The following is a 21,371-nucleotide window of genomic DNA, read 5'->3' as shown; positions in this document are numbered from 1 at the left end:
GAGAGATACTGCCCTTTTGGAAGAGCCACCTGGATGCCACGCAAAGAACTGCGGCAGTACAAAAATAAAACTCTCACAAAATGCACGCCTTTATTTATGACAGACCATCCCTCCCTGGGACCTACATGGGGAATCCGCAAACAACTGCAACTCATTCTAGAAGATGACCTAATTCTTAAAGAGATCTGGCCAGAACCCCCCATCCCAGTCTTTAAACAAGCACTCACCCCCAGAAGTAAACTTCCTAGGGCCCAAACCACACCATGTGGATCCAGACCATGCCATGACAAGAAACGTAAACTTGCCAACACATCTCCAGCAGTCCCACAGTTACTACACCCCACAACAGAGCCATCGACATTCCTGATCTTATACCTCACCTCCAGAAATGTTATATGTCTCACTCAGTTGTGTACCAAACGCCCTGATGGAAAATACACAGGAGAGACCAAACAACAACCGCGCACCAGAATGAACACACTCTGGAAATCTATCGAAGACCAGAATACCCAACAACCTGTGGGGACACGTTTCTCCCAAGACAATCGCTCTCTCTCCGATCTCTCAGTTCTAACCCTCAAAGGGAACTTACAAGACACCTTTCCCAGACGAGCCCACAAACTTCACATCATCAATCTACTGGATGCAAAAAATCCTTTCTTCAGCTAGGAAGGAGGGGCAGGGTGCAAAAACATTACCTGCTTCTAATTAAAGTGCTGAACATTTTCTCAGCTGGAAGAAAGGCCTGGGAACTTCAGAGGCTGAGACTGACTGCAACCCCCTGGCAGAGGGAAGCAAAGGGCAGGTATGGCAGGGCTCAGTTACCTGCAGCCTCTGCGTGGCACTGCTCTGGGACCACAGCCTGGGGCCATGGGCCAGTGAGGCTGGGAGCAGGCGGGAACCATCTCCTCCCCATCAGGCCAACACAGTCCATTGTCCGATCTGGAGAGGGGAGCATGGGGCAAGAGCAGTAGGTGTTACCCCACCGGCTGGGAGGCCCTTGCAGTGGGTCTGCACCTGCACTACCACCTTGCACATGCGGGAGGCTCCACACAAGCCCTTTCCAGAAACAGCCTGGTCCTCAGGAGCTGGCCCAGGAGAGGAGAACTGGGCATCTCAGCTAATCTGTCTGCGCCAGTGGGTCCCTTCCTGGATGCTGGTGACCTGTGGAGGGTCACAGCTCCCTCGTCGCCCCACACTGGCCAGCGTGGAGCCTAGCCCAAGCCCCAGCCCCAGCGTCCACCCACCCAGGGCAGGGCTGCTGCAGCTGCAGTGGCCCTGGGTTTCCACGCTGCTGGCGGTGCTCCGAGTCCCCCGGAGTCACAGCGATGCCTGCTCACACCCCCGGGGGCTGCCCTGGCACAGAGTTGCAGTCACTGCCCACCAGCAGCAGTCCCTGGGTGGGCACCGCCCGTGGCCAGACCCTAAGTGTTGTTGTCCCGGCTCCTCCTGAGAGCTGTGTTTTGCCAGCCCAGATCTGGATGCTGGGCGTGAGGCACACCCCTGCCTGAGCACCTGGCAGAGATGCCAGGAGGATGGGGCCAGCCCAGGCAGTTACTGACCCTGCAGGAGCCCCCTTCTTCCTGGCCCCGAGTGGCAGAGGGGAGAGGGGGAGAGGCCTGTCCTGTGCCCGTGGCCCCCCGGAAGAGTCTGCTGTGCCCTCGCCTGGGAGGACTGGAGCTGCACAAGTGATGGTGTGGGGACTGCTCTCCCTCTCACTTGCTCCCTCAGTCTCTGGGCTTGGAGGAACCAGGCAAGGCAGCTGTGGCGGTGGCCAGCAGCTGCCGGGTCCAGACCAGGGCTGGGGTGTGCTAAAGCTGAGTGCTGTGACTGGCACAGAAGCCTCAACCTGCCCACAGCTGCAGCCGTGGGCCCTCCCATGCAAACCCCTGTTGTTGCCCCAGGGACGCAGGAGGAGGTAGGTGGTGCCGGCAGCACGGGGTGGGGGGCAGGCAGGGATGGTGCCTGCAGCTTTGCTAGCCCAGGGATTTGCTCACTCTCTGTCTAGAGATGTAAAACTTCTGGAAATTTTGAAGCCAGCCTTATACTTCCGGAGACTTTAAGATCCTCAGTTATTACTGTTTCTTGAAAAGCTTCTTTGTTTTTTTAGTAAACTTCCAAATGAGATCACCGCTCCACCCCAGCAGTTTTATTACAGAGTTTGGGCATTGCCATTTGATACTTGTCTTCCTGCTTCTTCTTAAAGACTGCAGCTGCAATGTGAGTAGGTTTTACATGTTTTATAACTTCTTTTGCTCTTCTATAAATCTTTTGAAGACTGTCCAACTTCATTAACAAGCAATTTTAACCTATGGGATGCAGGAATATGGGGATTTTTACCCATTATGATTTCCCATGCCGCTTTCATGTTACTTGCATTGTCAGTCAACCACGCAAATACTTTACCACGCCCAATCTTCTGTCGGACTTCACATATTTTACTACTGGTATACTCTGCAGTATGCCTGCTCTCTCCTGTTTCAATGCTTCTGTAAAAAACTGGTTGAGGTGTTGTTATCGCAAAGTTTATGATTCCTTCTCCCCTCACATTTGTCCATCTATTTGTAAGAACTGCAAGACACCGTGCTTCACTGATTTTTCCTTGCACAGATTGCATTACACGTTCATATTCTGACTCTAAAAGAGGCTTGCTCAAAGAATGTCTGCTGGGCAAACGGTATGATGGTCTTAGTAATTTAAAAGCTTCCTGCCAGCATGCATTTTCAGTTATTGACAATGGCATCCCAGAAGACTATATTGCTCTTGATGCTGCCAGTGTCCACTCGCAGTCCCTTCAGGCCTAGTCAGGAGGACAGGAGCAGAGCCACCAACCTCTACATCAAAAGTCAACAACAGAGGAAGACCACAAGCAAAGGCAGCACTAAATCCTTCTTCCTTCTCTCATGAAAATGGCAGTGCCCCGGGGGGCAGAAATGCATCTTGCTCTTGCATTTGAGAGTTGGACTGTACTGCTTGTCCTTGGTGTACAGGAGTTGGAAAGATCTGATACTGTAGATAGTCTTACTTAAAAGTCTTCCTATTACAGCACCAAAAGCAAACTTCCTTCTGCCCAAAACACACCGAATGGATCCAGACCATGCCATGACAAGGAATGCAAAATCTGCCGACACATCTCTACCACCCCCACAGTTACTACACCCCACGACAGAACCAAGTATCTATAAGTTTTAACAACTTGGAGTTTGATTCCCCCCAGGTTCCATGGGTATTCCATCAAACGGGTTCCCCAAAACATTATTTTGGATTTATCATCATTTATCTTTCAGTTATTTTGTCCACAAAGCTGCTCAAAAGTTGCAATTGCTCTCTGTATGTAATCTGATGGGGGCTCTTGACAGTATGACGGTGCCATCTGAATACATTAAAATAGGGATCGGGGCTAGTAATTTTGGGGGGTGAAAATGAGCGCCCTGCATATTTCCAATAATATCATTCATATAAAGGTGAAATCACAAGGGGGCCAAAACACACCCTTTTGTGTCTGAAATTTCTGTGTAAGTTCACCCCTCAGGCCCCACCTTACTTGGGCCCATGTATCTGTATGATTTTCTATCAGCAGATGCAAAAGAGAAGGGTCAATCCCATAATTAAACAATTTCTCCTAAAGTTTACTTGTCTATCCTGTCAAAAGCACTTGACAGATCAACAAATGCAACCTACAATGCTGATTCGTGCATTTGTGTATATTTATGTGTCAAAAACTGAAGGATAAATATGTTATCAATAGTGGAATATCCATCCCTAAATCCTTGTTTAGGCATGGATGGCCCGTGCTCAAGAAATCAAACCACTTAAGTCTCCTGCATCTATCTCTGGATGTGCCTTGAGCCTTTACCAAAAGGTAAGTACAATACAATTTAAAGACTGGCTGGAGTAACAAGGCTCCCAAAGAAGCAAGCCACTACAAGCATGTACATTAATCTTCGCCTGAAGAGGAAATTGCCTAATAGACCACAGGGGATTTTGCACGGCAGAACGGGGCAACGCTCAATGGTAATTGCATCTCAGATAAAGACTTCTTTTTCCTCAGCACACCGAATATCTGTTTTGCATGCACTAAGCATGAGACCTACGGTTCCTGTGTCTCAACATACATAAAAATGCATTTCCTGCCAAGTTGCTCAGTAACATGGTAGCTGGACTAACCCAAAATATTGTTTCCTTCTTTTTGTACATGGACCATAAAGATGACAGGGTACGAAGCATAAATAACCATCTCTCGGTATAATGGATAATTACATCGATCCCTGTGCCATCAATGAAAAGCTATTCCTCGTTACGGATGCTCAGGGAAGCAGCGTGCTGCCCGCGGCAGTGCCTGAGAGCGGGCAGCACAGGGAATCTGGGTAGGCATCAAGTCAGGCACTGAGAGGCCGCCAGTATTGCAGGACACCTACATGACCCAGTGTGGAAAAGGTGACCGGTTTGGGAACTCAGCGCAATTTCCCGCAGACACCGAAAGAAAGTCTGCTTGAAAGGAAGTTCCCATAATTAAACGTGGACACCAAAATGAGCACAAGCCTGGAGTTAACATACTCCATTTACCAGGACCACCCCAGCTGTAATACCTGCCAGGGGCTGCATTTGTATTCCTGTCTCATGGCACCCTACTTGAACCAAGTTAGTCATTTCCACATGCGTGTGCACCAGAAAACTGAATCCGTCCCACTGGGCAGTGTGTTAGGACTGGAAAGAACTGGCGATACAAAGTCCCATCAAAAATCACCACGCAGCTAAATTGATTGCTAGCAAAAACTAATGTTGCCCCAGGCAATCCTGTGTTCTTCTAGCTTTGTCCCAACCCACAAGAAGTCACCAAGATGACACAAGGCAAGGCAAGTTTCCCTGAAACTTAGCATGCACCGCATCAGTCCGTAAATGGACTTTTGCATACACCACACACAAACACTGAGCAAATAGAGTATAATAACTTGTTTCTGGAAGCCAGAGAAAGTCAGTGCTCAATGTCCTCTAGCATCTCTTCTGATTAAGCGCTGCACTTGCAATGAGTCACTTGTGTAGTCCTACATTCAGTCACAATGACTGAGTCACCTCCGAGGAGCGTTGCATCCATGTGACACCCTGGACTTTTATTTAAACCCTTAGTGAGCTTGTGCGTGTTTTCTGCTAACCTGCAGCTGCCTTGCAGAAATGCAGCCCTCCCCTAGAAAGATATTACTTCTTCATTTTAATCAATCCTAGATTAACCATAAGAGTGCCTGTACCTCCAACGGGTCCGTTGTCTGATCCTACCCTGCTGAGGGCAGAGATTCCTCCGTGACATAACCCTGAGCAAGATGCAGAGGGGGAGGCATTCATTAGGCTCCCGATACCTAACGGTCCCACATCATTTATGGAGTCAGAAGTGCACAGATTAGATGGGGCAGGATCGAGAGAAAGTACCTCCACTTCTTTCTCTTCTAGCTGTTTGCAGTGCTTCCAGTCCCGAAGCAGGCACCTGCTCTAGCTTAGATTTCGGTCTCCTTTAGACCTCAGGGCAGCTCCAAGTCGCACTTCCCCTCACCAGATGCAGATGTGCACGGCTGCTCATTTTCTTCCCTTTGTGGGTACAGTTCAGACGAGAGCTGCCCCGTGAGCTTCTAGGGTAACGTGCTTACAGCCAAACCAATAGCGGAAGTGCTTCACGCGTTCCGGCTGCTTGTTGCGGCATTAATACGAGGTCTCAGATGCCAACTATTTGCATCGTCCACTACGCCCGGCTGCTCTGAACAGATTTGAACACCTGCAGCTTCTGGCTATGCTTAGCGCATTAGACATGCTTTCAACTCCAGGTAAATACTAGAGCTGCCACCTGCCTTCGCAGAAGTACTGAAGAAAGATTTTTCTGTGCAGCATTATCCGTCAGCCCATGCACAGCATTACTTGATGGATTACTTCAAGCAGGCATCCGGGACAGACTTGCCACTACAGACAGCTTCAGGAGATGAGGAACTTTATAGAACGACAGGCAAGTTGTGCCGCCACCTCCGAAACAATTTCCAGTTTCCCGTGGCAGAGCAGCGGACAGTACCTTGTGCCTAGTAGGCCTCTCCCCAGTTCACCTGCACTCATTAGCTCCTTCTGCTCCTGCCAAAGCTGCCTTTAAACCCCCTGCTTGGCAGAAGCATTTATCTCATTTCATCAAAATGTGTTCAGCTTTTGAGCACAAAATGTGTTACTGCATGCAACCACTTCAATAGGCTGTTCAGGGACAGGGCTGCTCTGGAAAGCACCTAGGCTCTCTCCCCCACCGCCTCGGATGGGGCACGGCTCCGGAAGTGGGGACAAGGGGAAGAAAAGCAATGCAGATAACAGGTACAAAGGCCATGCAGCAAAGGGAGACATCCCAAGAAGAGCAGAGCTCAGCAACCACTGGCACAGCTGCCTCTGGACCAACATATCAAACCCAGCGTTACACAGACTGTGGCATTGCTTTCGACAGCTTGTCCAACTCTTGCTAACAGGTGACTCATCTAGCTCCTGTCTAACAACGGCCTGAAGACAGTCTTGCATTCAAAAGCTTGTCTAATTCAATCCTAGCTACATTAGTTGGTCCAATTAAAAACAAACAAACAAACAAACCACTGTAAGAAGCCCTCGCCTCTCACCTCAATTCTGCACCGTCAGGGCTACAACATCCCTCTCACACCCTCATTGCTTTAAGGCTCATTCAAGCCACGTCCAGGCAGAGGAGAGCTCCTGATTAAGGACACGCCGGGTACCCGTCCACCGCCCGCGGGGGCTGGAAGCTGCTCAGCTTTCTGCTGGTGACAAGGCTGCGAGAAGCTGGAGAATCCGGTTGCATCTGCCGGGGCAGCAGCGGTAGATGACAGCCCGGGCATCCACCAGATTTTGCACTGCAAGCTTTATTTCCCATTCTCAGCCCCGCCGTGCTCCCCGCTGCCTGGCGCTCTCCCCCCTTCGTGGCTGGACTGTAGGGCACGAACCCAGTGAGCTGGTCAAGACCTGAGGGTGGAGGCCAAGTGCACTGCAACATCTGCTGCCAGATGGGCCGTCTCCCCCCATAAAACCCCCGCTGCTTCCAAGAGGGGAGAAGAAGAGGGGCAAGAGGCAGGGCTGGGGCAGGGGGAAGTGACCCGCAGCTCCTTGCGCCAGGCAGCCCTCAAAGCAGGGCGGCCCCATCACAGAGGCAGCACATGGGATGCACGCCCAGTGCAAAAAAAGGCAATGGGGGTGGGGGGGGATGCACCGCCCGCCCAGCCCAAGAGCCAGGGCAGGAGGCAGCCCCTGGGCCCTGCGGGAAATCAGACATCGCCCGCGCGCCCGCCACGGCCCCGCACCACACCACAAAACCAACCGCAGGGCTGCGTGTTTGCGGGGCCCGCCCGCACCTCACCCGAGTCCGGCGCTGTGCAGGGGAAAGCCGCGGTCCCCGGAGCGAGCCCCTGAACAGGCCCCGCCGCAGCCAATGAGCGCGCCCCGTCCCCCGCCGCAGCCAATCAGCCCCCGGGGGAACAGCAGCACCCACTGCTGAAACTTCCTCCGCGTGACGCAGGGGTTTGAACCCGAAAGCTTGCTTAGAAATTGTTTCCCAACTATTGAAGTTGGTCTGATCAACGATCCCAGGTTCACTCAAAGACCCTGGTCTCCCCCTGTCCTTAGGCCAACACGGCTCCCACCTACCCCTGAGCCAGTGCAGCGCCGCACCGCAACTTTCCGCGTCTCCCTCCCCTCCCCTCCCCACCTCAGACGTGCTTGCGCGTTCAAACACAGGGTCCAAACACGCACCTACGCACACGCGCAGACGGGCGCACGCTCCACTCGCTCTCTGCACACGGACACACGGAGACAATCACACTCCCCCTCCTGCCATGGACACAGACACACGCATGCACAGACACACGGAGACGGGCGTGCAGTCTACTCACTCACTCTGCACGTGGAGACACAAACGCACTCTCCCTGCCATGAACACAGACACACGCATGCACAGACAGACACCTACTCACCCTCTGCACATGGACACACAGAGGCAAATACACTCTACCTGCCATGAACACAGATACATGCACGCACACAGACGTGTGCACACCCGTACGCAGACACACACAGACATGCAGCAGACACATGCATGCACAGAGGCACGAATGCACACACAGACATACTGCACATGCAGATGCACATGCACAATCATGTGCACTGACACGTATGCACACAGAGATGCATGTGCACACCCCCCCCCCCAGCCACATCCCTTCCTCTCCCAGGACCCCCCCTTCCCCCCAGCTGTCTGGGGCTCGCTCAGGCTGTTGCAGCGCCAGGCAACACACAGGGGCTCTGGTTTCCCACAGCTCGACTGACTGCCGTTACAGTCCCCAGGGATGCGGGTGTGTCCATCAGACTTGGCCACTGGTACAGCGGGTGTTGCCCGTTCAGCAAACTGCACGGGGGAGAGGATGCCTTCTTGTCCCAATCTGTCCAATTCTGTTTCAGTTCTCTCTCTGATGGCACTGGACCAGCTTTGAAATACTTTGGCTGGCCGCCCTCCCAGCCTTTATTCCCTTTGATGTACCTACCCCCTCTTGCAATACTGCTTGGTAGGCTGCCAGGATTTCTTTTCAGGCAGGTATTTCCTGTAGGTCTAATTTACGTATTTCTTCCCAGTCTAGCCTGAGTTTTTTCATCCATGTCCTACCAAACAAGTTTGGCCTTTCCGCTTTCGCTAATAAGGCCTTTAAGGTTTTCCGTTGTCCTTTACATGGAACAGGGACACTTACTGATCCTGTTACTGGGATGTTTTCCCCAGTGGAAGTCTTTCATTTCACTCTTGTCTTTCCCAATGGATTCAGGCCTGCTCTGCACTGTTGATAAGTCTCTTCATTACCCGCTGAGACAGAAGCCCCTGTATCTATTCCCATGCATGCAGGTTGATTATTTAACTGGGCAGTTACTCTCTGAGGTTCCACTTTATCCTCCATTACACAGTATACAGCGTGGACCTCTTCATCTGCCTCCTCTCCCTCCTCCTCCTGTACGTGATGAGCTTTTTGCTTTCTTCCCTTTTCTTTGGCCTGACCTTGTTGTGCAGCCGGATCGCCCCCCTTGCTTTTTTTGCTACATGCCCCATCTCTCTGCATTTATGGCACTGGGACATTTTGTGTCTGCAAACTGAGGCTGAATGCCCTCCGCAGGGAAAACATCTCTCCAAGTCTCTAAGCGGCAGGAGGGGAGGCAGGGAGGGGTCTTTCGCACCACTGACCAGCAGATAGCGCTTAGGGACTGTTAAAGCACAGTTAACCCTTAAATGGAACATGAAATACGAACACAGATGACTCAAGTGTCCTAAATCAAAATCTAACTTTATTAGTACAAGTATTATCTCTGCAGTTTCTATATTCAGAGAGAGAAAAACCACAGAGTACAACGATCTCACCCAATCCCAGAGTGACTTTGCTTCACAGAAAAGACAGCCGCTCAGTTCCTGAAGCAAAGGGTGTATTGTGGGCTGGGATGATCCAGACAGGTGTTGAAAGCTGGATTCGTGATGTAAATGATGATGATGATGTACTTAACTTTCTTGCTGCCCCCTTTTATGCTTTTCCTTTAACTTGACTCCTTTGATGACTCCTTGCTTTGGATTGGTCTCTGCAGTCAGCACATCGTCTGTATTTTATCCTGTCAGCATATTCCTTTGTTCAACAGCCCCACTACAAGCACACCTCTTAATTTGGCTCTTTTCCAGTGCCTTACTTTAAGCACTGTCCATTGGTCTCTTTTATCACCTTTCATTAACATAGCCAATCATTGCATCCCTCTGATTCAGCTGATTAGTGCCAAGTTCAGTTAATCTGAACTAGTAACAAAACCACAACTATGTGGTGTTCGAAAAACTTCTCACAAGGATAGAAAAAGAAAAGAAACATCATGTGAGCAAACTCAAAGCCATAAGCAAGAACAAGGCCAGCTGCTACTGCAAACAGCAGCAAAGTGAGGAGTTCAGACAACAACGAGGCTATACAGAACTTCAGGCTGACTATAAAAGACAACTTTAAACAATGCTGTAAGCCACCACTCTATAAACAGGTGCAACTTGAAAGCATCAAATCTGAGAAGCTACCCTAACAGGGGTAGAGGGAACAGCCCCGGCCCTGGGGAAGGTGGACCTCTGTTCCCGCCCCCTCTGCCCCCTCATCCGAGACGAGCAGTTGGCTAGTGTTCAAATAAGATCTTTGGCAACTCTGCCAAACTTTTATCTCCTGGCTTTTGAGGGAATCCCTTCTTAAAAGGGAATATGTTTTGCTGCCGCAGGCACTGAGGAATATTGCCCTCTGTTTGTCCCCGTCGTGATTTCATTAGCTTGAAAATCATGGCCCGATCTCTCAATACATTGCTGCCAATCCTCAGTGTCCGGATTAAATTCCTCAACTTTCCCACAGGAAGACATAGTTACATGCCCTCGTTGCCGCTGGCCAGTTCCTCACTTAACAGAGAACGCCGAGACTCGCCTTCTCCAGGCCCAAAACCGCAGGCTGGTTTAGTCGGGGACAAACAACAACTAACTCGGGAAATGAAGTGACTCTGGAACAGGGTGCAGTTCTGGTCTCGAGCTCCCTCCGTAACGAGAGCGAACACTTTTACCCCAGAACTGCCCAGTTACTACACTTGGGGAGACGCAGCTGAGCAAGGGGTCAGCTGGAGGGGGCAGTAAACAGACTTTCCCCGCACGGTGTCCCTTAGAGGGTGATGTGCCATAGCTGGCGAAGCAGGACTCGTCGGGCATGGAGAAACCCGGGTGGTTCACTGGGGACCTGGTGATTTCAGGGACAACATCCTCCAAAGGCAGACCTCATTTTTACGGCTGAGGTTGCTTGATACAGCCCCACAGCAGCGGTGCCCCTTGCTGCAGCCTGGTCCCAGCAAACTTCCTGGGAAGCCAACAATTTAAAGCTGTTTCCAAGATGGGTAACTGGGAAGGCTGAGAAGTGCTCGGCGCCATGGTGCAGGACACGGTCTAGACCTAGATAGACTTTGTCTCCAGGAGGCAAGGAGACTGCAGGGCAGAGACCTACAGGGTCTCAGAAGAAGATCTGGCGTCTGAGCAAAGGGGAGTTCGAGAGCTAGGACAGTGAAGGGCCTGGGAATCAAACGGGTTTCTGGATCTCAGAGCGAAGCAAAAGCTGGCAGAGAAGTCCAAGGAAAGGATCCGATCCTTCTGCAAGGACGTGGGGAGCAAAAGGAGAGACCTGATCAGCAATTCACATCAGGACAAAGGTTCCTCCGAAGCACATTTCTGTAGAAGTGAGTGCACTAAACCAAGTGATGTTCTTTTCTGATTTTGCAAATCCCCCCTCACTCCCCGGTGCCATTTCCTCAGATCCCAGAATCATTCACTCCGTCTGGGGCAGCTAAAGAGGGCGAGAGGGAAACAACAAGTCGGGCTTTGCTTTGGCTTGGGCTCACTTGACTTGCCAAATCCAATCAAGTATTCAGAGTCAAGTCAAGTGAGTCAAGTCAAATCAAATGAAGTATTCAAAGTCTTGACTCACTTGACTTGACTCTGAATACAGAATCAAGCCTTTCTGTCACTCGTCGAACAAGGAGCCATGTCAATCCCTCGGCTAGCCCAGAATCCTAGGTTTTTATGGGCTAGCGCTATGTGATGACACCAAAAAGGGGCTAGGTGTGCCCCTGATGTTATTAGCAGCAGCTGCCTCCTTCAGCAGAGACCATCAAAGGGGATTAAGAGGAAGGTCCTGCTATATAAAACAGCCTTGCTTGTCTTTGCCTCTTTCTTGTAGTTTTTATTTCATTCAAATCGCTGATCAAGGCATTTAAAGGGAAATAAATGCTTGGAGAACATTATCCTCACCCACGTACTGTATCTGCCCTTTCCGATTGATGCCTATGGAGGGAATGGTCTGGGTGTATTAAATACAGGGGTATCCAACAATCCTGCCACGAGAAGCAACCCTGTAGTTCCCACAAAATCCAGCTTAAAATGTGTTAGCAGCTCCTCAGCGTGTTTTGGTACCAGTGCCACACAAACCAGAAGACTCTTTCCTTGGAGAGAAGTAATGAAATGGTTGATTTTGTACCGACTTTTAAACACACAATGCAAGTCACGGTGTTGGGGCCTGTTTTTTCTTGTTTGCCAGCAATGGCAAGGCCTGAAAATTGACTATTGTAGGAACACGTGACATTGCGTGGACAGGGGGACAGGGGATCTTTAGCAATCAGAAGTGGCCAAGAATCCTGTTTTAAATTGCATCCAAAAATATCTTCAGCAGCACAGGTCGCCAGTACCATGGCAAGGCATTACAGACCCAGAAGGAAGAATATCCTGAGTCACTAGCACCACTTCTTGACGTTCCCCGATCCTAGTGTTATTCAGTTTACAAAATCTGGCAGGAACCTAGCTGCCTGCAGTGTGGGTGGTAATCATCCCTCCTCTGCTTCCTCTGGTTAGAGAGATAATGCAGAGGCTTAGAGAAATGCTTTAGCCCACATCATAACAAGGGGCTCAGGCCAAGGCAGGTTGAAAGAGGGGGTAGACACAGAAATTAAGACAGCATCTTCACAAGGATGTTAAACATTAGTTTTTTGCCTTGTGCAATTCAACCGAGGTCAGCTGCCTATAATAATAGTGCCAGTCATTGACCTTGGTTTCCCTGTGTTCAGAGGGCACTTTCCAGCTGTTCCAAGATGTGCGCAGTCTGGAGCGTGGAGCAGAGATGGGCACATCAGGAGATGCGGTGCCAGCTGCAAAATGGATATAGGGAACTGTCACAACCCAAAGTTGTGAGTTTTTGCTTGTGTGTGCTTCGGCAACGCTAAATTATGTTCCCGCTAAACTTACAGCTTCCTTGCACGGCGGAGTTCTCTGCTGCGGGAGAGAACTCTGATGCAACGGGGGATTTCCCGCCAAATTTGCAGCTTCTTTGCATGGTGCATTTCTTTTACATCTCAGAGATGCACGGTGCAAAGGAGTTCCCGCCATTTGTATGGGAGTTCGTGCCACATTAGTGGACAACTCTAATATATGCATACGTGGCGGCTAGCTATTGGCTTGCTAGCCGTACAAAAGGCTTGGGTGGTTTCCGCCCAAGCCGGAGAGAGAGAGCTCGCCAGGAGGAGGAGACTTCACGCTGTGTGACGATCTCCAAGCGATGTGGACCCTTACGGACCCAACGCGCCTTTCTTAAGCAGACAACAGAGGTCTAAACAGCCTCTGGCCTCTCCCCGTCGCCGAGCGCAATCCTAGACGTATCCCTTTCCTATATACCCAATTTTTGAACCCACGGAGCTTTAACAGCTCCGGGGCCTGGGAACCGAACAAAACCCACGGAGCTTCGACAACTCCGTGGGAAAGAATTGCCGAACCCGCGGAGCCTTAACAACTCTGGGGCCAAAGAACCGAATTTGTCGTAGTCCTCCAACGAGGATTCAAGCGGAGCTGTGCCTGGAAAGCTGTCCAGCCTACACCACTACCATCTTTTGGTGTAAGTAAACGATCCCAGAATCATTCACTCCGTCTGGGGCAGCTAAAGAGGGCGAGAGGGAAACAACAAGTCGGGTGCGAGATCTACCTCCAACCAAGGCACAAGGCCAGCATGTCTCACCCCAAGGACCCAGTTCAGCCATCAGCAATGGGGGTTGGGGACTGGCCTCAAACTCCCACATCTCAGAGCAACCGTGTCTGCAGCTGTTGGTGGAAAGCAGCAGCTTCCACTTCTGTTGCAGAAAACGGACAGCAGGTCCCCGAAGTACGTGCACAACAAGCCTCCACCCCGAGACTCTCTTGCAGATGGTGACAGGGCTGGGATGACGGTGCTGGATGTGACCACGCATCCAGCACTTCAGCGCCAAGCCGGCGAGGCTATTCTCACAGCGCTCTTCTGGTGCTCCTTCCCGGTGCCTGGACAAGGGCCTGATGCTCTCCCATTTACCCTGCTACTCGCACAGGACAGAGGCCTAAACAGCGTGCTCCCCACACAGCCCCCCTACTTGAACAGCTAGCTTCCCCTCATCCCCCAAATGCCTTGTGTTAGTACTTTAAAACAAACAGCGCTGTGTCTGATTTGATTTCCACCTGGAGGTTAGAAGGTCAGAGTCCACATTTGTGCTGGAGATAACAATCCTGTCTAACGAGCGCGCTGTGAGCAGGGAGGGTCTTCCTGGGCGCCCCCCGCCCCTCCTCCTTTCCCAGTCTGAAATAGGAGAGGGCACGGCCATCCTAAAGGAGGGCAGAGGGAGCCAGACGCTCCCTCACTCGTGCTCAGGGCGTTCAGCCAGTGCCTGCGGGCTAAGGTCAAGTGTCGTCGCTGCGCTGCTTTGTTGCCTGAGCCAGGATGGATTTCAATGGCATTGTGTAGTGGAGCGTGCGCCCCAGTCCAATGCACCGCACACAGCACGCCCTAGGACTCTTGTACGTAGCTTCCCACTGGCAGGATGGGGGCTGCGCGCCTGCTTTATGGAAATGGGGGACTCCTCCCTAGCTCGCCCTGTGGCCTTTGGTTAAGGGCAGGTGAGACTTGGGGGCATCTGAACCCCAAGACCCCCAGGCTTGGGCCTGCACATTGGATGCCCACCAACGGATTTGGGAGCATCTAAGCTCCAGGCTGAAAAGTCTGGGGTGGAGGATACTTGCCCGTTGTAGTGCCGCATACGGCGTTTGAACAATTGAGTTGGCTCAGCTGAAAAGATGCGGAACCAATTTGGCTATTTTGACCTGGAATATGATTTAGTATTTACAAAAATAATACTAATGTCCTATCACAGGGTCTCTGGTTTCCCACAGTCTGGGTGAGACCAGCAAGCTTGTGTGGCTTAAATAGGAGTGTACTTGGACAATTTCCCAGTTGGTCTAATAAAAAGGTATCGTTTTGGAACCAAGAGTTCTAGCGTTTTGTATGTCCTGTTGCTTAAATACACATTCAGATGGGGACTGGAAGCGAGAAGCTCCCAAATTCAAGTTCTTCATCTGCAAGAGATTACCTGCAACAATTAGGTCTAATTGTTCAGAAGCCTCCACTGTATCTGCGTACTCAATTTTTGGCCCCCAAGAGTCTCATCTTCAAGTATTCTGCAGCATCCACAACAGGGATTGTGCTCTTAAGAAAGCTTGGTTTCCTTCTGGGCGCCAAAACAAGGTCCAGACTGAAGAGAGGTCAGCTTTCAACATGCTGATCTCTGAAAAGCTGGCCTGGTTTGGGGAGGTGAGCCCTCTTGAAAGCTCTGGCCTTAGTCTTCGTATGAATTTAGGATCGTTATACAACTATTCCAGCAGTGGCATACCTGCCTGGTGTGAGTTCACCCAAGGAGAAGGCAATTTTGCAATTAGGACACAACTTTGAGCAGCTTTTGTGTGACAGTGGTAGAAATGCCCAGGGTTTTCCCATACTAGTGCTACTGGAAGTATGGACACACCATTTCTGGTTCAGACGTGTTTTATCCCAGGCCTGATTTTCATTGTTGTGGAATAGCTGCAGCTGATCTCGGCTAGTGTTCAGACCAGGAATTGTGCGATTCAAATCAATTTAGAAAACGAGTCGCCCAAGACTGTACAATCCACATAAGTGGCTGCTCTTATTCTGGTTCGAGAATGCCTTATCCATTTAGTACCAGCTGACTCATAACTTCAGTTGGCAAAGGCTCATGTAAGGCTGAATCAGGTTTCAACATCTACATCAGGCTGGCTCATTCACATGAGACATGAATCATCGGGTTTCCTCAACACTTCAGATTTGTTTTCAGGGGTGTGGAGCACCTGCCGCTTCGGCAGGACCCGCAGATGTGCAGTACCTCTAGGAAGCTGAGCCCAGGTGTTGTCAGGTGGGCAACTTCGAATGCTTGGGCCTATGGGTGTCAAGCTGAACAACCCAAGCAAATGGATATTTAGTGAAAGGCAATGATTTCTCAGGGTGATATAGTTTATTGGCCCTACTCTGCAGTTTGGATGGAAGCTTTTGAATGGGAAGCATTCTTCCTCAAGTTTCTGGATATTTAGCCTAACTCCTCTGCCTTATCCTCTCTCAAAGCAATGGGGGTGGGAGGACGAGGAGGAAAAGAGGCAGTTAGGCAAGCCTTGTGTGCACTGGCAGCAAAATATTTTAGCACTCTCTCTGTTGTAGAGAATGGGTTGAAGTTTGTTAGGGAGAGGAAGGTATCCAGGTTGTAGCCATGCTGGTTTAGAGGAAAAAGCAATCTGATACCCAAAGAAAGGTGTTTGTGCCCCAAAGCTTGCACTTAAATCACTTTTTGTTTGCAAAAATCTAGTTGGTCTAATAAAAGAGATCATCTCTACCATGAGCCCTGGTTGCTTTAAGGAGAGAACAGCCCTTCCAGGCACCACACAATCATCCCTCGCTCCTCCCTCCCCCCGTACACGCATTTAACATATCATCGCTCCTGCCTTCAGGATCGGTACCAAAGAAAGGACAAAACCAAACAAAACGTGGTTTTGGCGAGAGCTAAGGAAACCCACTGCGCAGCGGAGCCCTGCTGGGCGGGGAGCGAGGGTGGAAAAGCAGCTCCTCTCGTGCACGCCGTCCGAGGCCAGCCCGGCCAGGAAGCTGTTTGTCACCCTCCCTTCCAGTCCCTTCGGACACACTTCTGCATTGGCCTCCACGTCAACACATGTTGGCAACTGTGGAAACACACATAGTGGGTGACTCCATTCATCAGCATGCATGGTGCAGCCACTTCTGGGGTGGAATGAACGATGCAGCTACTTGACTGTGAGCTGCCACACCACAAACAGGAAGCCCCCAGCATCCTTTCTGGTTATTATTACATACAAGCAGGCAGGATACAAGTGACCACACTGCACTCCACCTGGGGCAGGGAAGACATCACCAGTGAGAGGGGCAAGGCCAGTAAAGGGAGACACATCTGGAACCCAACACAGACATCATTCATCAGCTTGGGGGGGGATTCAGCACTCATGGTACTGGAGCTCCCTCAGTCTACCTCCCTTTCTGAGTCTCCGGAGGGTTTCCATCCTCTGGGCCAGGAACCAGGCAGAGCTATTCGGCAACCAACCTGGGAAGAGCCACTGCACATCTACCCTGTGCTGTGCTCCCTGCTCCAGGTCCTAAGAGCTGAGCTGAGCTGGGGATGGACCAAAGCCTTGCCATCTGACCTGGCCCCTGCAGCATCCCAAACCCCTGCTGGCCCTGGGACAGAGGAGACCGCAGAACTGGCAAGCAAACTTCGGGAGTCTTTGAGCAGCGTGGAGCGTAAAAGCTAGGATGCAAAGCTGGCCCCAGCCTGGGACCTGTGGTTGAAATTCCCACTAAGAGTTAAGCAGACATCTTGCTGGATTGTTTCCTGCCCCTGGCAAGACCGGAATCACAGACCCTGCCCCGCCAAAAGCGTCACCCCTCTCATCTCTGCAGCTGCTAAACCACCAGATTCCTGCACTCAGAGACTTGAAGGACAAAGAGCATACGCCTTTTCCTGCCATTGATAATCTGGGTGTAGGTTAATCTGTGCCCCCACCCCCTCCTGGGAAGCAGCATGTCTGACCTTTGGAGAAGAGGAAGTGGTTTCTCAGGCTAATATCTTCTGCAAGTCTCATCTTTCAGGGAACTTTCTGTCCTAGCACGAGCCTGTGTGCAGCAGAGCCCTCCATTACCATCTCAGCTGCCACACTCACCTGGCCTGTGTGCTGAAAAGCATCCTGAGCCTGGGGTCAAAGCAGACGAAGGGAAGAGCCACAGCCTGGCCGGTGACCGTGGCCACTGCCCTGGTATAGTAGCAGTGCTCTGCTGTGCAGCAGGGGAGGGAAAGCCTCAGTCTCATCTCTCTGCAGAGACCACCCATTCTCTCTCTGCATATTGAGCAGACTTCGGAGCTTCCCTGCTGAGCACCTCTATTCTGCCTGCCTTTTTCTTCTACCCTAGGATCTTGGTAGCGAGCCTAGTGTCTGCCAACAGGAGAGCTCAAGGCCAGTAGTGAGCCAAGTGCCTACAGGTGAAGAGGATTTACCACTAGAGTGAAGAAAATGTACCCCGACGACACCACTATGCCCTTTGGGAAAGGAAAAAGCCTCTACCTAGTTCCTGAGGTAGGGTTAGTTAGTCGTGACTTGAGTACTTCTCAGGCTTTCCTTTTGGATCATCTTATATGAACTTAAAGACTCACCATCTAAAAGAAACTTTGTAAATCAGACTAGACTTCAAAACAGGTCAAAAAGATCACTGCCACACTGGCATGCTCACCAAAATGCTTTTCTTCAACTGTCTTATCAATATGCAAAGGATTTAAATGTTTCTAAATGTTAGGTATGTTCCCACTTGCCTCCTGGTACAATAACAAGGGCGCCCATAATTGCTTTATCCCTTAAGTGGACTGACTTTTGTGATATGTATGTTAAAATAGTGAAAAGGTAAAGAGAAAGAAAAATGAGAAGTTAAAAGGCCCATGGCTATAAATATCTAATACGTTGGGCCAAAAAGGCCCAAAAGGGGGAAGCATGGAAATAAGTTTAACCAGGCCTCTTACTTGACTAAGAAGAGAGACAAAGAGGGAGAAAGAAAAAAGATGCTGATGCTATGTGTTTTAAAATGTTCGAAGATAAGGAAAAACCTTCATTGCCTTGTTTTGTCTGTGTGCAGATGTTAACCTCCTCCTTCCCAGGAACCAAAAACCCCCAAACTGAGAGCTGTTCCCAAAACAACGTGTGTGCTGAAAAAGTAAACTGCTTACATGTGACAAGCAAACGATCAACTTCTTCCTGTTTCTCTCAAGGTTGCTTTGTCTGAACCCTGCATCTTTTCTCGCTGTCTAAAGTAGAAATATGCTTGTAAACGTGTAGAGGTCAGAGTTCCTTCGAGAACCCTCCTTGTGATCACTCGTATAGCTTTAAATAAACCTAGATGGCTCTGCCAGTTCTGATCTAACCACAGCACAAAGTTTGATTTCCTCCACAGATCCCATGCATTCCCTCCCCCACCCCTCGAAATACCCTAACTACTGATGCTGCGCAGAGCAGCAAGAGGAAACTGCTCGCAGTTCACCTGCGTATCTGCAACTAGAGCAGCAGAGACAGGGACTCGGGTGAGGAGCAAGCAGCACTCAGATCATCTCCCCCAGAGATCCACTTAAACGGCTCCTGAGAATTTATCTTCAAGCCACAGGGTAGAGCTGGTTACTGAAGACCCTTGCAGTCCTGCCCAAATTAGGATTACTGACACCTATTTTCCCTGTCTGTATCCCAGGGGTTTATGGTTGTGTATCTGCCATACAGGAAGGCTTGGGCTATCTATGCCTTAGCAACATCAAGTACAGGGATGGTTAACACAGCTACCCACCTCTCTGATCAGGTGCAGAGAGCTACTAGTAGGCAGCAGGACTGCAGAGAGGATAAATGTCCCCTTTTAATCCTAGCTCTGCAGCCTTCCATAGAGCTCCCAGGAATGGCACAATCAGCTGGGGTAAGTATTTGAGGGGTGGAAGAAACAAGCTAGTTTCAGCCTGGATCCAAAGGAGTCTGGCCAGACTGAATTAGGCTTTGGACCCAGGCCCCTAACAAGAGAGCGGCCATGAAGGTGCATGCACAGTACCCGGGATGATCAGCCCCAACTGCAACAGGCAAAGCAGCATTTGTGGAACATTTATTTCCAGGAAGCAGGGGGTAGTTTTGAATCTGGTTTGCTGTCAGGAGGAGTCAACCCATTTCCCAGCACAGACATACAACATGGAAGGGCAGCTCTCTCAAGGAGCAGAGGGAAGTAGGGGACAGTGAAGGAAAGAAAGCACTTAACAGAACAACAGCACTATACGGTTTGAAAGAGGACATGAAAAAACCCGCATGCCTACCAAAATGGAGCCAGAAGCATGTCAGTGCCTGGGCCAGAGAAAGCAGCCTGCTGCCTTACCCGCTCGGGGCACCCCGCTACATTCGCAGCCCAGGCAAGCTGCTGTCTAAAGCCCTCGGCCAGACTCCCTTGCTATCCTGCCTACGTGATGGCTTTAAAACTCATGCCAAACTGGGGCCTACCCACAAAAGTACAAATACAAAATACTGATGCTGACTGCACAGTGCAAGAGGATGCGAGCTCATGGCTAGGCCATCTGGGAAGAAATAATGAGGTATCCCTTCCAACTTACCTTCCTAGACTCATGGATTTCAAGCAGGCTCCTAGCTGTCTGGTACGTAACGGTGCGAAATGGCTGTCCTTGATTAATTAGTATGCTAAATATTTATTTTGCAATTAACTGGTGTTTGTGTGCAGGAAGAGCCATTCTGCACATGTGATAGGTGTCTCCCGATTTAGTCTAGTTTTTGTTGTTCCCTCATGGTCTACCTCACTTCCCAAGGACACGTGTCTTTTTCCTGGTTCTGAAATCAGCTCCTGGAGATGTTTAGGCTGGATAGATACCTCTCGTCACCGAGGAAGGTCATTCATTCAAACTGGAGCTTTCTGATCACCAATAATGAGCAGTTTGATTCACAGGATTTTCCTGTCAAATACTGCTTGGGACACCCTCCTGATTTACACAACTACAAGGATGCTTGGACGACGCTGGACTAAGGGCATAGGAAAGCAGCTAACAGGGCACGCTTCAGGAGTGAGAAATCTCTGACACCAACTGCTGCTGCGCCCAGCTTACGCGAGACGTTGATGAGAAACAGACTGCCTCTTTGCTGCCTGCTTGGTGAGAAATCATCACCTTACAGCCAATTACTGGGCTTTGCTTTGGCTTGGGCTCACTTGACTTGTCAAATCCAATCAAGTATTCAGAGTCAAGTCAAGTGAGTCAAGTCAAATCAAATGAAGTATTCAAAGTCTTGACTTGAATCACTTGACTTGACTCTGAATACAGAATCAAGCCTTTCTGTCACTCGTCGAACAAGGAGCCATGTCAATCCCTCGGCTAGCCCAGAATCCTAGGTTTTTATGGGCTAGCGCTATGTGATGACACCAAAAAGGGGCTAGGTGTGCCCCTGATGTTATTAGCAGCAGCTGCCTCCTTCAGCAGAGACCATCAAAGGGGATTAAGAGGAAGGTCCTGCTATATAAAACAGCCTTGCCTGTCTTTGCCTTTTTGGTGTAGTTTTTATTTCATTCAAATCGCTGATCAAGGCATTTAAAGGGAAATAAATGCTTGGAGAACATTATCCTCACCCACGTACTGTATCTGCCCTTTCCGATTGATGCCTATGGAGGGAATGGTCTGGGTGTATTAAATACAGGGGTATCCAACAATCCTGCCATGAGAAGCAACCCTGTAGTTCGCACAAAATCCAGCTTAAAATGTGTTAGCAGCTCCTCAGAGTGTTTTGGTACCAGTGCCACACAAACCAGAAGACTCTTTCCTTGGAGAGAAGTAATGAAATGGTTGATTTTGTACCGACTTTTAAACACACAATGCAAGTCACGGTG

The 21,371-nt window shown here is 50.2% G+C and overlaps 1 long non-coding RNA gene across 3 annotated transcripts in view; it reads right to left on the bottom strand.

Annotated features, from left to right (window-relative positions):
- The window catches only part of LOC106739265 (uncharacterized), a 44,500-nt gene that overhangs the window by 12,502 nt on the left and 10,627 nt on the right, over positions 1-21,371 (bottom strand). Inside the window, exon 1 of one of the 3 annotated variants that reach the window (XR_009461459.1) lies at positions 12,641-12,757. The exons of the other annotated variants lie outside the window; for them this stretch is intronic. This is a non-coding gene — a long non-coding RNA (uncharacterized LOC106739265). Of the gene's footprint in view, positions 1-12,640; positions 12,758-21,371 lie in introns of those variants that run through there. 3 annotated transcript variants of the gene reach the window in all.

The sequence above is a fragment of the Alligator mississippiensis genome, chromosome 4 (genome assembly GCF_030867095.1).
Source record: "Alligator mississippiensis isolate rAllMis1 chromosome 4, rAllMis1, whole genome shotgun sequence".
NCBI lineage: Eukaryota > Metazoa > Chordata > Crocodylia > Alligatoridae > Alligator > Alligator mississippiensis.
This window is presented reverse-complemented; position numbering and strand designations above follow the sequence as displayed.